Genomic DNA, 15,458 nt, shown 5'->3' with positions numbered 1-15,458 from the left:
TGGTCTTGTATTCGCTTAACCACCACTTTATTGTTACCACCACACATTTTCTTGCAACCCGCAGGGACCTCATAAGAGCTTTGGTTAGTAAGAGTGGTGAGGTTGTGAGATTCTATATAGCTTCATATTCCACATATATTTGTTGTCTTGTCGCCACTAATTTCACAGGAAGATGGATCCCAAAAATAAGATTGAAGAATGTGTCACCATAATACAATTCAATGAGCTCAAACAAAGCATAGAAGATAAGCAAGATCGGTTGGCACAAGATCTTCAGACACTTATGGCTGAAATCAGAGGTCGTCGTCGACTCCCTGATGGTGCAAGAAACCATGATGAAGACGGGGAAGAAGGTGAAGGAAATTATTCTAGAAGAGCAAGTGAACATGGGAGGAGGAATCAAGGTGCTGCACGTGGTAGAGGAAGAGGGCGGAATCGAAGAAATGATGACAATGAAGAATCTGAATTTGGGGATGATGATGATCAGTCCCAACGTCGCTATGGTCGTCGTCATCATAGAGGCGTCAACCAAGAAGAGAGATTTGGGAAACTTAAGTTTACCATGCCAAAATTTGATGGTAGATCTGATCCTGAAGATTATTTCACATGGGAATTGAAGGTGGAGAAAATCATCCGCCTACATAATTATTCAGAGGAGAAGAAACTTGCAATGGCATCTCTTGAAGGATATGCTCTGGTTTGGTGGGAGCAACTTCTTCGTGATCGTGAAGAAGATGGAGAGGACCCTATTATTACTTGGCAAGAGATGAAGCGAAAAATGAGAATTCGTTTTGTGCCGAAGCATTATCGGCGTGATCTTTTTGATAAATTGCAGAATTTGAGGCAAGGAAGTTTCTGTGTTGAGGACTATTATAAGGAGATGGAGAAGGCCATGATTAGAGCCAATGTGTATGAAGACGAAGAGCAAACCATTGCACATTTCATGGCTGGGTTACACCGCAACATTCAGCGTATTGTTGAGTTTCAGTCGTACCAAAGTCTTATTGATTTGGTACATCAAGCCAAAAAAGCTGAACGCCAGCTGCAACAAGATGCTAAGAGCACCAAACCCTTGTCATATGGTGCACGAACCATGACTGGAGGAAGCAAATCAATCTCAAGGTTTACCGCTGCATCCTCAGCGACAAAAGGTTCAACTGGAGGTTTGCGATCCAATATTCAAGGCAATTCTAGTGGAAAGAATGGTGCTGCTCCAAACATGAGTTATAAACCAACAGCATCCACTTCAACATCAGTGGGTTCAACAGCCAAGAGTAGTGGTATTCAGTGCTTCAAGTGTGAAGGTCATGGTCATGTCATAAAGGAGTGTCCAAATAATCGTGTGATCCTTGTGAATGATGATGGAGAATATACATCAGCTAGTGAAGAGGAAGCTGAAGCAAGAAATGTAGAAGACACTCATAAAATTGAGGAACACACTGGATGTGAATTTGAGCATGGTACTACTCTTGTGGTTACACAAATCTTGAGTGTTCAAATGAAAGAAGCTGAAATTGGACAGCGACATAATCTTTTTCAAACGCGAGCCAAAGTGCAAGACAAAGTAGTAAAGGTGATCATTGATGGAGGGAGCTGCCATAATCTTGCAAGTCGTGAGATGGTTGAAAAGCTTGGTTTGAAATAGCAGCGACACCCTCATCCATATCATGTCCAATGGTTGAATGAATCGGGAGATATTAAGATTGGTTATAAGGTGAAAGTTCCGTTCAAGATTGGAGAGTATGTTGACATAGTGGAGTGCGATGTTGCACCCATGTTTGTGTGTCACATGCTGCTAGGAAGACCTTGGCAATATGACCGATATTCTCAGCATTGTGGAAGAACAAATCAATACACGCTAGATCTGAAAGGGAGAAAGTTTGTACTCAAGCCTATGACCCCTCAACAAATCATGGCTGAACATTTACAAAAGAAAACTGAAATTAGTGCAGCAAGTAGAGGAGGAGAAGAGCAAAAGAAATTGAGTGCCATCCACAATTCGGTGAGCGAGTGATACAGGCCAAATTCAAGAGATAAAAGGAAGGAAGAGGGAGAACATCTAGTTATGCTAGCCACAAAATCTGAGCTGAGAGAAGTGAGGAACAACCCATATCAAGCGCTCTTTGTACTTGTGAACAAAGATGTTTTGATCTCTCCTAACGACATAACATCTCTTCCTAGTGTTGTGGCTAATCTTTTGCAGGACTTTGAAGACGTGTTTCCACAAGAAACACCGACTGGACTACCTCCAATTCGAGGGATTGAGCATCAAAGCGATCTTATTCCAGGGGCTGCACTTCCTAACCGTCCACCATATCGAACCAATCCTGAAGAAACTAAGGAAATACAAAGGCAAGTGCAAGAACTTCTTGATAAAGGTTTTGTTCGTGAAAGCTTAAGCCCTTGTGTTGTTCCTATGATTTTAGTACCTAATAAAGATGGATCTTGGAGGATGTGTGTTGATTGTAGAGCTATAAATAATATTACCGTTCGCTATCGCCATCCTATTCCACGGCTAGATGATATGCTTGATGAATTAAGTGGTCCCACAATTTTTACTAAAATTGATTTGAGAAGTGGATACCGTCAAATAAGAATGAAAACTGCACATGAATGGAAGACTGCATTTAAAACAAAATTTGGGTTGTATGAATGGTTAGTGATGCCTTTTGGGTTGACTAATGCTCCTAGTACTTTTATGAGATTAATGAACCATGTCTTAAGAACTTTTATTGGAAAATTTGTTGTTGTCTACTTTGATGATATTCTAATTTACAACAAGTCTTTTGATGAACATGTGAAACACATTCAGCAAGTTTTAGATGAGCTTAGAAAGGAGAAATTATTTGCTAATCTTGAGAAGTGCAGTTTTTGCACACACCATGTTGTGTTTCTTGGCTTTGTTGTTTCAGCAAAAGGAATAGAGGTGGATGAATCCAAGGTGAAAGCAATCAAGGATTGGCCAGCTCCAACGAATGTAAGTCAAGTAAGAAGTTTTCATGGTCTTGCTGGTTTTTATAGAAGATTTGTGCGAGATTTCATTACCATCGCTTCCCCTTTAAATGAATTGACAAAGAAAGGTTTTGAATTTAAATGGGGAAACTCACAAGAAGATGCTTTTCAAGAATTGAAGAAACGTTTGACTGAAGCACCTGTACTTATTCTTCCTGATTTCACTAAAACTTTTGAAGTAGAATGTGATGCTAGTGGGATTGGGATAGGAGGAGTTTTAATGCAACAAGGAAAACCTATCGCATATTTTAGTGAAAAATTGGGAGGTGCTCAATTAAATTATTCTGTGTATGACAAAGAATTGTATGCTTTGGTCCGAACGCTTGAAACATGGCAGCACTACTTATGGCCAAAAGAGTTTGTTATTCATTCTGATCATGAAGCTTTGAAGTATTTGAAAGGGCAAGCCAAACTGAACCGTCTCCATGCCAAATGGGTTGAGTTTATCGAAACATTTCCATACATTGTGAAATATAAGAAAGGTAAGGACAATGTGGTCGCTGATGCCTTGTCTCGAAGGAATGTGTTGTTGAATCAACTAGAGGTAAAAGTTTTGGGTCTTGAAAATTTGAAAGAAATGAATAATAATGATCCTGAATTTTCAGAACCATACATTCATTGTAAAGATGGAAAAGGTTGGGAAAAGTATCATATACATTATGGATTTTTGTTTAGAGCTAACAAACTTTGTGTACCAAATTCTTCGGTTAGATTGCTTTTATTGCAGGAGTCATATGGAGGAGGTCTAACAAGTCATTTTGGACAAAAGAAGACTTATGAACTGCTCAGTGATCATTTCTATTGGCCCAAGATGAGGAGAGACGTCATCAGATTTGTGGAGCGTTGTGTCACCTGTCACAAAGCTAAGTCAAAATTGAACCCTCATGGTTTATATACTCCTAAAATTCCTTGGGAAGACATAAGCATGGATTTTATTTTAGGACTGCCTAGGACTCAAAAAAGAGAGATTCTATTTTTGTTGTGGTTGATAGATTTTCAAAAATGGCTCATTTTATTCCATGCAACAAGAGCGACGATGCTTCACACGTTGCCAATTTATTTTTCAGAGAAATCTTGAGACTACATGGAGTGCCAAGACCATCGTATCTGACCGTGATGTGAAGTTTATGAGCTATTTTTGGAAAACATTGTGGGCAAAGCTTGGGACTAAACTTTTGTTCACCACATGCCACCCCCAAACTGATGGACAAACTAAAGTGGTGAATCGTACATTGTCAATGCTGCTGCGAACAATGGTAAAGAAGAACTTGAAGGATTGGGAGGAATGTTTGCCACATGTGGAGTTTGCTTATAACAGGGCAGTACATTTAACAACTAATTTATGCCCCTTTGAAATTGTATATGGGTTCAAACCTATTGTTTCGATAGATTTGTTGCCCCTTCCATTACAGGAAAGAACCAATATGGAAGCTTCCAAGCGTGTTGCATACATAAAAAAGATACATGAGAAGACTAAGGAAGCAATTGATCTCAAAGCAGTGTGCAAGGCTGCAAGCATAGGAAGAAAGTGTTATTTGAACCCGGGGACTTGGTTTGGACTCACTTGCGCAAGGAGCGTTTTCCTGAGCAGCGCAAATCCAAATTGATGCCACGAGGGGATGGTCCATTTCGTGTTCTTGCCAAGATCAATGATAATGCATACAAGATAGATCTTTCACCAAGCTATGGCGTGAGCAACACGTTCAATGTTGCTGACCTCTTACCATATACAAGTGCAGACACTTCAGAGTCGAGGACAACTCCTTTTCAAGGGGAGAAGGATGATACGACCACACCATTAAGCAACACGTTACAACCCCCAAGTCATACTACATCAACTCAAGTACAACCAACATTATCACCAACCCAACTCTTTGATGGACCAATTACACGTAGCCGAGCTAAGAAGCTACAACAAGAGGTGCACACGCTACTTTATGAATTTCAATTAAACACTAATAAGAACTTTATGCTACCTAAGTCGTGTATGTTGATATTACTTAGGTTCACTAAAGATGAAGGACAAAACATATCAAAGGCGAATCAGCAAGAAGAGCTATGTCCGAGTCAGTCGAGCGCTACAGAACCATCTAGAAGAAATAGTCATATCTTTTGACTCCCAAAAGCTATGAAGGCTCATAAGTACTTTTTGGAAAGCTATTGAAGTCTAGTTTCCAATGCTTCTAAGGCCTACTTAATCAAATCTGCCAAAAAGGCAGCCGACCTACTTTAGTGCTGACTGGTCAGAAGGTCAACAGTCTGTTTGATGACCAAGTTTTCGTATTAAACTGCATCATTCTACGAAGTTTTATTAAGCATGCTATACATGGTGAGAAATCTTATCAAGTCAGCTTTCCAACGCATCTAGCCCCACCTCATTTGAAGATTCCTAGGAGAAGTTATTATCAAAATACTAAAGGCTGCGTAGAAGTCAAACAGCCATACGGAAATCAGCTCTGCAGAACTCCCGAAGAGGCTCCTTCACATTAGCACGTGAAAATACTTTTGTTTCATGTTTATACCTCTCTAAGGCTGGTTGTTGCTTGTATAAATACCCTCCTATGTTTATGATGTAAGACAGCTTTTGATAATCTAAAAATAGAACCCTTTTGTTCAGCTGTGTGCTAACAAATATTGAGAGTGATCTCTACCCCTTTGCTCTTGTGAATTCCTTCGCGAGATTGCAGAAGCGGTGGCTTCATCCGCTCCCAAGTGGTGCTCCTACTCCTTTTGAGGTCTCCTCGATTGATTGTAGGTTGTGTTGGTTGGTTCTTTAAGAGTGTGGTTGGGCGAATCCTCGATTCAGGTTGCCGGTTAAAGACGGTGGTTGGCTTCGAGTTTTATTTGTCAGGTTGCACTAGTTATCGCTGCTTGCAGCAAGTTATCTTGGCTTCTTCGAAGCTAGTTATCTGAAGATTGATCCTACGTCGTGAAGATCAGGCATCGTGACGCATCAGGGGAGTTCAAGGAGGCCCAAATCATTGTAATACCCAAATAATTGAATTTATAGAATGTACAAGAATTGGGAAATATAAAAGGTTTATTTGACTACTTGCTTTGTTATTCTCATTTTTGCATATTCAAATCATGGGGTCACCTTGACCACTAACAACTATATTAAATAAAGGGAAGAGTGCATCATGTTGGAGTTTATTTGTTTGTGCATTCAATGATAATAATAATAGTAATAAAAATTTATTAATGTTAAAATTGGGATTAAACCTAATTTGAAATCTAGCATTAGGAAAATGGATTAGAAAAGAAAAGAGGAGAAAAAGAAAACCCTATAAACAATGTAAAGAAAATATATAAATAAATAAATATTTTCATACTAGTATTTTTAATTTGTACATTTTATCTAAGTACAAAATTCACAACAAAATTTGGATTCAAATTTGGGATTTAGAAGTAAAAAGAAAGGGAAAACAAAAAAGGAGAGAAAAAGAAAAAGAAAAGGAAGACTAATTCGGGCCTGAGTTTCCCCTTTTGGCCCATTTACCCTTTCCTGCCGAGCGGCCCAATTAACCCATGCGCGCCGACATGTGGGGTCGCCCTGCCAGCGGCTACTCCTCACCCAAGCTCGCTGACGTTGCGGTCCCATCTGCCAGGCGCTCCCTCTCTACTCGTAGTGTGCCGCTGATTGGGCGGGCCCGGTTGTCAGCTCTTCGTGTTAGTAAACCCCGTTCTACTCTGGCTGACCTGTGGGACCGGGTGGTTAGCTCCATCTCCGAACGGACTCGCCACGCATGGCGGAGGCGCGCCGAGATCCGCGGCCTCCGACTATGGTTATTTGGGCCGCCAGCTTCGCCACGAGTATAAGAAGTCATACCTGCGCCTAGATATATCCTCTCCACCACCGACGCCTTCATCGCGTGAGCTTGCGCCGCACAGATAGAATAGAGAGAGAGAGAGAGAGAGAGAGCATACGGGTGCGCCGCCGCGCCTCCTACTCGTTGCCAGCGCCGTCTGGGGCCTGGGCGGAGGTTACCCAGTCTTATCGAAGGTGTGGGAACCGTGGGCGAGCGGAGAAACCAATCGAGGCGGGCGGAACTCATTGCCGTAATTGAAGATTCGTCGTGGGCCACACCATTACGCGGGCAGGGTCACTGGTGCTCAATACCGAGGTAATAAGTCCACCAATCAGTCCGTCCTTCCCTTGGTGGGGGGTAGCGCGGTTCGAATTAGAGTTTAGCGCCCTGTTGCACGGAATGGGGGAACTCCAGCCATGGCCGCCGCCGCAGTTCCGTGATACCGCTGCCGTCGGGTGACCTGGGGGTTAGTGACGATGCTTGGGCCATTTGATGAGCTGTGGACGTCCGAGATTAGAATTGGGTAGCGTTTCGCTCAGGGGAAATCGTGTCCGTTGGATGGTCGATGGACGGACTAGATTAGTGACCAGCGTGGACGGTTTCTGGTCATGGGATCTAGATCCAAGGGCTCCTGTAGGGTACCGGTTCGTTTTAAGTAAAGATCTGGTTCGGGCGCTCAGTTTCTAATCGGACGACCGATCTTATCTCGTACCCCTTCGGTCGCGTCCGCTTTGCAAAAGAACCCCTAGAATATACTGAAATCAACCTGTATTCCCTCGAGTGTTGAGGAGGGTTTAATCTGAGTCGAGAATTTATGAGTTAGCCCCCGAACTTTCCAGTATTGTTGAGCGTAGCCCAGAGGGCTGATAAATGGGATAAAACAAATATAGAAAATGATTTTAGTATTAAAATAATTCCAGAAACTTGTTTAATTCATAGTAAATCCATTTTAATTCCTTTTTGATCCATTTCAGTTGCAATAATTTTGCTTTAATATTATTTATAAACTGGTAACTCTGTTTTATCATGAAATATAGATTAAAATTATTCATTTGGTTTATTCTGTATCAACCACTTGAAACTTTGGAAAATCGTAACTCATTAACCGTAGCTTCGAATTTAGTGATTCTCGAGCCTACGATCTCATTGCGATGCGTAGAATATTATCATGCATTATATCCCTCTGTTTGGTGTGATGTTAATTTCTCATGTACCATGTTTGTTTGTATTATTGCGAGTAGACGAGCAAGCCACCGAGGACCCCGGTACTCAGCAGGTGGATAATTCTGAGCAGGAACTCATTGAAGGCAAGTTGTTCCCTTGACCACTTTTATTTACCCAATAATGTTCTCTATAATATTTTGGCATGTTATGCTTAATTTTGATGGGACCCAATAGGACACCCTAGTCTGCTTTACCTTATGCCTTGATCACCACTGAACTTTTGGGTAGTCCTGCTATTGCTATATGTGGTTTTGGGTGTTAAGATGAATTGGACACATGATCATTTTTTATTATTACTGTTGATTATTTATTGTTCATGATAAGATTACTGAGTTTATTGGAACATGGAGAACCACCTAGGAAAATAGTGCTACCACAAGGGTGGAATGGAACACCCTTGGCCAAGTAATTAGGAAAACTAGGGAGAGACTACCTTACCTGAAAGGGGCAAGCGGGGAGGCATCGCTGCAGAGTATAGGGAGGTTCTCAGGTCAGACTGCCTAGCTTTCTGGACGGGGGATTCCTATGCTTCCTTCTTCCTGAATCTGTAGCGGGTTTTTTCTCGAACTAGTGGAACTTTGGAAAGGCCTCGTAGTGCTACCCTGCCTCATCTCCTCGGTAGAAATGAATGGGACTTCTAGACCCCTTGGCAAATGGGTAGCATGGCTTGTGGGTAAAGATGTGCAACCTCTGCAGAGTGTAAAACTGGTATATCAGCCGTGCTCACGGTCATGAGCGGCTCAGACACTCACATGATTAATATATAGAAGTAAATTTAATTTGTCATTTGCATCGCATTATGGTTTATTATTAATTTTGATCTACTATTACTTTGGGTTGGTATACACTTACATTTAGTAACTACTAATAAAATTTTGACCAACTTATTAAAAGCAATGCTCAGCTTCAACCATTATTTATTGATCAGTCTTACACTTCACATGAGCTCCCACCTTTGGTGAGTTCATGCACATTATTCCCCATAGCTTGTTGAGCTATGATCTTTTGTGAGCTCACCCTTGCGATATATAAATCCTCCCTCCCACAGGTGAAGAGCAGATAGTCCAGGAGGAGGTCTACAACGAGGAGTATGAGCTTATCTAGGTGGCGTCTCCTAGTCAGCTTCATGGCGCCAAGGAATAATTATTAGTTCACTTTATTGTTATCATTTATTTTTGTAAGACACTTCCGCTATGTAATAATGATTATGACATTTATCTCTATGCACTTGGTCATTATATGTGTTGTTCTTCTTTGGCTCACATATGAGGCACACATATGTGTTGCACTTGGTCTTTATCCCTTAAATCCGGGTGTGACAATCATAGATCATGTCATTGAAATCTTCCACTTCCGCTTCTGAGGCATAGAAGTGGGTGGAGTTTTTCTCTTCCGCATACCAGATCATGTTGAAGTCGCCACACATCATCCACAGGACCTCAATGACAGGGGTGATGTTGTAAGGGAAACATGCCCTTGGGCCATTTCTAGTTGTTTTGGTGATTAAATGCCCAACACACAACTTTGAACTAACTCTCTTAATATGAGCATGAGCAAAGGTGTAACACAGTCAAATTGAACGTGGCAAGCCCATATGAGCTGAATTGGAGGGCTAAAAGTGCAACTTTGAGCAAACCATCAAAAAACACAAGTTTAAGTGTTTGGATAAGTTGCATACACCCTAGTCTATGTTTCTAGCACTTTGTTTTGGCTATTAACTCAGTTTTGCAAAGAAAGTTCCTTTTGGACTTAGTTATATGCATATTGAAAATCCTTGTGAAAATAAGTGAAAAGGTATGGTTCTACCACTTAGTAAATTGTTTTAGCTGCTAACTATGTTTGTCTAAGTACTAGGGAACTTCTCAAGTGGAGCCAAAAGAAATCAGAAATGTTTGGCTCAAAAGAGCCAAGTTTGGCTCTGGTCTAGGCACACCGGACTGTCCCATGTTACCCACCAGATAGTTCGGGGCACACTGGACAGGCTGGTGTCTCATATGGCCAACTGTTTAGTATCGGGTTTATTCGGCTAAAAATCATCGAACATTGTGGGGTCTCATACCAGACAGTCCGGTGACCTCAAGCAACGACTACTTCGGCCACGTTAGCAGGCGTCAACGGTCAACTAGGTCAACGGACAGTCCAGTGCCCCCAGAACAGGAAACCAGCCAATCAGGGATTCAATGGCTATTGTATTGTACACTATTCAGTGCACACCAGACACTCCGGTGCACCTGTAGGCAGGGCACGTTTGTGGCTTCCATTTGGAGAAGCCAACGGCTCCTAGGCCCCTTGGGGCTATAAAAGGGACCCCTAGGCGCCTTGGAGTAGTACACAAGCATCTCAAGGGCACACTACAACTCTGAGACTCCTTAACCACGCCCTCTAGTGATTTGAGAGAGATTTGAGCGTTGTTTCTGAGTTGTAACCGTTATCGCTTTGTTCTTGTTCTCTTGCCTTTGCTTTTTGTGCGTGTGTTGCTACATTGTGCTCTTGTGTGCACGTTCTTACTCCCTCCCTTACTCTAAGTTTGATTGTAATATTTGTGTAAGGCGTGAGAGACTCCAAACTTGTGGAGATTCCTTACAAAAAGGATCGAGATATAAGGAAGATAACCGTGGCACTCAAGTTTGATATTTGGATCACTTGAGAGGAGTTGAGTGCAACCCTTGACCAAAGGAGGTCACCACAACGTGGAGGTAGGCTTTGGCCGAACCATAGGAAAAATTGTTGTGTCTTTTGTCTACTTTCTTTATTGCGATTGTTGTCTTCCTTAGTGCTCATATTCACTTCCAATATTGCTCCTTTAATACTCATCCTAAAGAGCAATCAAGTGAAGAGTCTATCTTTCTCTTCTCTTCTCATCCAAACTTGGTTTTAGTTCTTACTAACACTTTTATTAGACCAAGTTTGTGTTGTTTGAACTATTTTTTGAAGGATCACCTATTAACCCCTCCCCCTCTAGGTGCTCTTAGATATTCCTAATAATTGACATGAATTCAGAATGGAGGGCGGGAGAAGGAGGCCCATAGATGTTGGTCAGAATAAAGCTAAGGCTTTCAGAGTGATAGGTCAAAATCATAGAGAGGGAGAAAGGGGTAGAAGAAGAGTGGTTACATCGAAAAAGATTCCCAGACCAAGCAACTAGGAGCCCCCGACGGAGCTAGAGGAAGGGAGAGACCATTTGGTCAAGGGAACAAGGGAGGAAAGAAAATGATTTCGCACGATCGATGTCTTGGAGCTTCGTTTCTTGTAAGAGGACAATTGTGGGGGAGGCTTGCATGATGATCGAAAGAACCGAGCTACATTTAGATGGATAACCAAGACCCCGAACATTCCAAGAGAGGATTTTAAAGGTTTTGTTCATCCTGCTGGCAATGAGCATGTGCTAACCATTAAAAGAAAAGTACCTTAGATCCTATAATAAAATTCAAGCATTGAAAGCTCTCTTGTGGGTTTTGGTGGTTTGGATGACAACCCTGAAAGGATCACGATGCCCAAGAGGGGGGTGAATTGGGCTTTTCTAAAAATCAACACTAATTAAAACCTAAGCAAGAGCTAAGCAAGAGCCCAACTTCACCCCAACAACTAGCACTAAGAATATAATACTAGAAATGCAACAAAGCTAAGATAATACTTCAAATACTTGCTAAACAAATGCACAATGTAAAGTGCTTGAATTAAGTGCGGAATGTAAAGCAAAGTTTAGAAGACTCCTCCAATTTTTTTCCGAGGTATCGAAGAGTCGGCACTCTCCACTAGTCCTCGTTGGAGCACCCGCACAAGGGTATCGCTCCCCCTTGGTCCTCGCAAGAACCAAGTGCTCACTACGAGATGATCCTTTGCCACTCCGGCGCGGTGGATCCCTCGAGACCGCTTACAAACTTGAGTCGGGTCACCAACAAGATCTTCACGGTGATCACCGAGCTCCCAACGCCACCAAGCCGTCTAGGTGATGCCGATCACCAAGAGTAACAAGCCGTAGACTTTCGCTTGACCAAGAGAAGCCTAATGCAAGTGGTGTGTGCTCTAGGTGGCTCTCACTAGCGCTAATGAGGAACAAACGCGGATTATGATTCTCTAATCTCCTCACTAGGCTTTTGGTGCTTGCAATGCTCTAGCAATGTGCTGGAATAAATGTGGAGTGCAAGACATTGAATATGGTGGGTGAAGGGGGTATAAATAGCCCTCACCCACCAACTAGCCGTTACAGGCATTTCACTGCGTGATGGCGCACCGGACAGTCCGGTGCGCCAACGGTCGTTTCCAACGGCTAGTTCTGACAGGGAGCCGTTGGACTCATGGCGCACCGGACAGTGAACAGTCCACTGTCCGGTGCACACCGGACAGTCCGGTGCGGTGTCCGGTGTGCCACTAAAATTCAACTCTGAAAGCTGCGCTCCCGGGTTTCTGCGAAGGGGAAAGCCTCTGCCGTGGACCAGCCTGGCCCCACCTGGCAGAGGGTGCACCGGACAGTCCGGTGCACACCGGACAGTCCGGTGCCCCAAAGCCAGAAACACTAACTCTTGTTTTTCAGCTGATTTTCAAATCGGTTTTCGCTCTAACTTGTGTGTGAGTTCTAGAGTGACACCTAGCACTGTATATGAGTGTGATTGTGCACCAACACTACACTAGAACTCTCTTGGTCAAACTACTCATCGACAACCCCTCTTTATAGTACGGCTAAAAGAGAATAAAAGACCTAACTAAATCGCAAGTGTCCACATCTCCTTGACACTCGGACTCCGTAGACCTTCACCTTTTGTTTCGTCGTTTTAGCCGTCGCTTTGAGTTCTTATCTCCGGGATTGTTTTCACCGTTGTAGTACTTCTACCTGTCATGCGACCTAACTTACCATTTGTCTCTGCAAAACACACGTTAGTCACATATAATATTACGTTGTCATTAATCACTAAAACCAACCAGGGGCCTAGATGCTTTCAATCTCCCCCTTTTTGGTGATTGATGACAACCCTACAAGTTTTGTGAGAGTAGTTTGTTTTGAAGTTTCTGCCAATAGAAAGAATGGTTAGTTATACTCAGTAATCTTTGACAGAAAGAACGTGTACCATAATAATAAGAGTGAGCGCATACACATCATAAGATTCTTGTTCATATATAAAAGTGAAGTTAAATCAATGAAACAAGAGCTAGAAGACTGGTGATAAAATATAAGGTGAAAACATAATACACACAGTCAATCATAAGCAACGAGAGTATATGTCGAGTTTGTGAGCCAAAAACATCAAGCTAGTACAGAGAGTAGCAAGCACATATATTACATCAAAATGACTCTCTACTAACTCTCTAACTCCCCCTAGCTCTCACAACTCATATCTCTCCCCCTTTGGCGTCAAACACCAAAAGGGACCTGAACCTAAACATCTGAAGCAGGAGGAGGCGACGGGGGCGCATCCGGTCGAGGTCGAGGCAGCAGAGCGAACGTCGACGGAGGGTCAGAGTCAGTCTCGGATCCAGGATCTACGGTAGAAGCTGGAGCTGGTACTGACTCGGACTGAGGCCGTGCTGCAGGAGCTACCGGAACAGAAGCGGTCACAGATACTGCCACAGCGGTAGTGGTAACAGCAGATGCTGGTGGCACTGGCGGCTGCGGGCAGACAGAGCTGAGAACCGGAGAGGTGAACGCCAAAGTGACCGGCCGGAGCGGAGAGGTACCAACAGGGGGTCCTGACAAAATCGATGGCACCACTAGAGCGTGAAGCGGAGGAGGTGGAGCAGACTGAACCGGAGGTACTGAGATACCAGAATGCTGAAGCATAAGTGCCATGAATGCCCTAGTCTCAGCCCGATCCTGAAGTAGCTGCTGCTGAAGGGCATCCTGCCTGTCCTACATGTTCTGAAACATCGAGAGCATCCTCTCGGATAACCGGGCCTGCTCGGCCGCCAGGTTGGCCAGAATCGAAGCAAGAGCAGGGTCCATAGCCTGAGGAGGAGCAGGGGCAGCACTAGAACTCCCAGCCTCATGATCATGTGAGCGTGGAGGCATAGGAGGCGGAGGAGGAACACCAAAATCATCATCATCATCATCATCAGCTGCTGTACCCTGAGTGTCAAACTGTCGAAGAGCTGCATCCTCGGCCTGAGAGTCAAACACAGAAGCAGAAGCTGGCACAGGAATCTCAGGCGCAGGACGGTAGGATCCAAAAACAAGGCGTGAGGCCTCAAGGGTGCTCTGAAATCGAGGGGGATGAATCAGCTGCGCAAAGATGTGGCACAAGTAGTGAGCATAAGGCAACTGCCGACGAGCACGAATCCCATCCAGAACGGTGTCCTCGATCTCACAAATCAGGAAGTCCACAACGTCAAACTCAGAGTGGGAGACCAGGGCACCAAGGAGCCAAAGCTGAATATGAGTGGTAGCCTCCCTGTATCCCATCCTCGGCAGAAGAGTCCGTCTGATGAGCTCATATAAGTACTTTGCTGCTGTAGTAAAATCTGTCGGTGAACGTCGCGACCCATCTGTGAAAGGCGGGCGGAACAGAGCCGCGACGTGAGCTGTACCCGGAGCCACACCGCCGTGAGGGCGACGAGGAGGGTCAGAAGTGCCGTAGCAGAGACTGTGAAGGCGAGTCGTCGACTCGGGGAATCCAAATAGCTGGCGGATCTGACTGGCAGTAATTGTGACATCCTCACGCTCAAAGCGAAACCTCATCCAGTGATGATCCGGGTCTATCCAAACAGAGGCGTAAAAGACTCGGACCCACTCCTCAACATACCTGCCGCTGATAGTCAGAAGGGTCTGAAGGCTAGGCAGATAGGTGAGATGCGCCTCAGAGTCAGCACCGGCTGCAAGCAGAAAGGCTGGAAGATCCAAAAGCCGGTGCACTCGTAGAGCTATCTGAGCAGACATCTGAGCTCTGAAAAACGACTCCTGAATACGTGTGCTGAAAAGATCTCCTGCTGCAGGGTCTCTCTGAGCTGGTAGCCAAGACTCCACGGGTACGTATCTGAACCTACGTACCCGTGCCGCTGTAGCACGCTGAAGGTCAAACAGACGAGGATCCGAAACCAGAGGACGAACCTCAGTCTCATCACGCTCCCGGAATCGAGGTGGAGGGACATGAGGAGCTGAAGCGGGAGCGGGAGCAGGGGAAGCAGTGGAAGTTGGCGTAGTGGAGGTAGTGGGTATGGCTGTGGAGGTGGATGGAGCAATAGGAGTGACGGGAGCAGGCAGAGTGGGTGGCGGAGTGGAAGCGGAGGTGTGAGTGGAGGAGCGAGGCCGGGAGGTGAGACGACGAACACGGAATGCAATCTGATCGGATGGAGTCTGTGGCTGATCTCCAAGCTCGGCCTGCGCAGCGGCTGCTGCAGCTGCTGCCGCTGCACGGGCTGCTCTGTCCGTACGCCGCTTCTTGCGGCCTTCTTGCTGCTCCAAGTAAACAGTCTTGCCCTTGA

The 15,458-nt window shown here is 44.3% G+C and overlaps 1 pseudogene; it reads left to right on the top strand.

Annotated features, from left to right (window-relative positions):
• The first annotated feature begins 652 nt into the window (after nt 1-652).
• LOC118472948 (uncharacterized) lies at nt 653-4,681 on the top strand (annotated as a pseudogene).
• The last annotated feature ends 10,777 nt before the right edge of the window (nt 4,682-15,458 follow it).

This window comes from Zea mays, chromosome 7 (assembly GCF_902167145.1).
Source record: "Zea mays cultivar B73 chromosome 7, Zm-B73-REFERENCE-NAM-5.0, whole genome shotgun sequence".
Classification (NCBI taxonomy): Eukaryota; Viridiplantae; Streptophyta; class Magnoliopsida; order Poales; family Poaceae; genus Zea; species Zea mays.
Note: the sequence above shows the minus strand (reverse complement) of the source record. Positions and strands in the feature narration are given on the sequence as shown.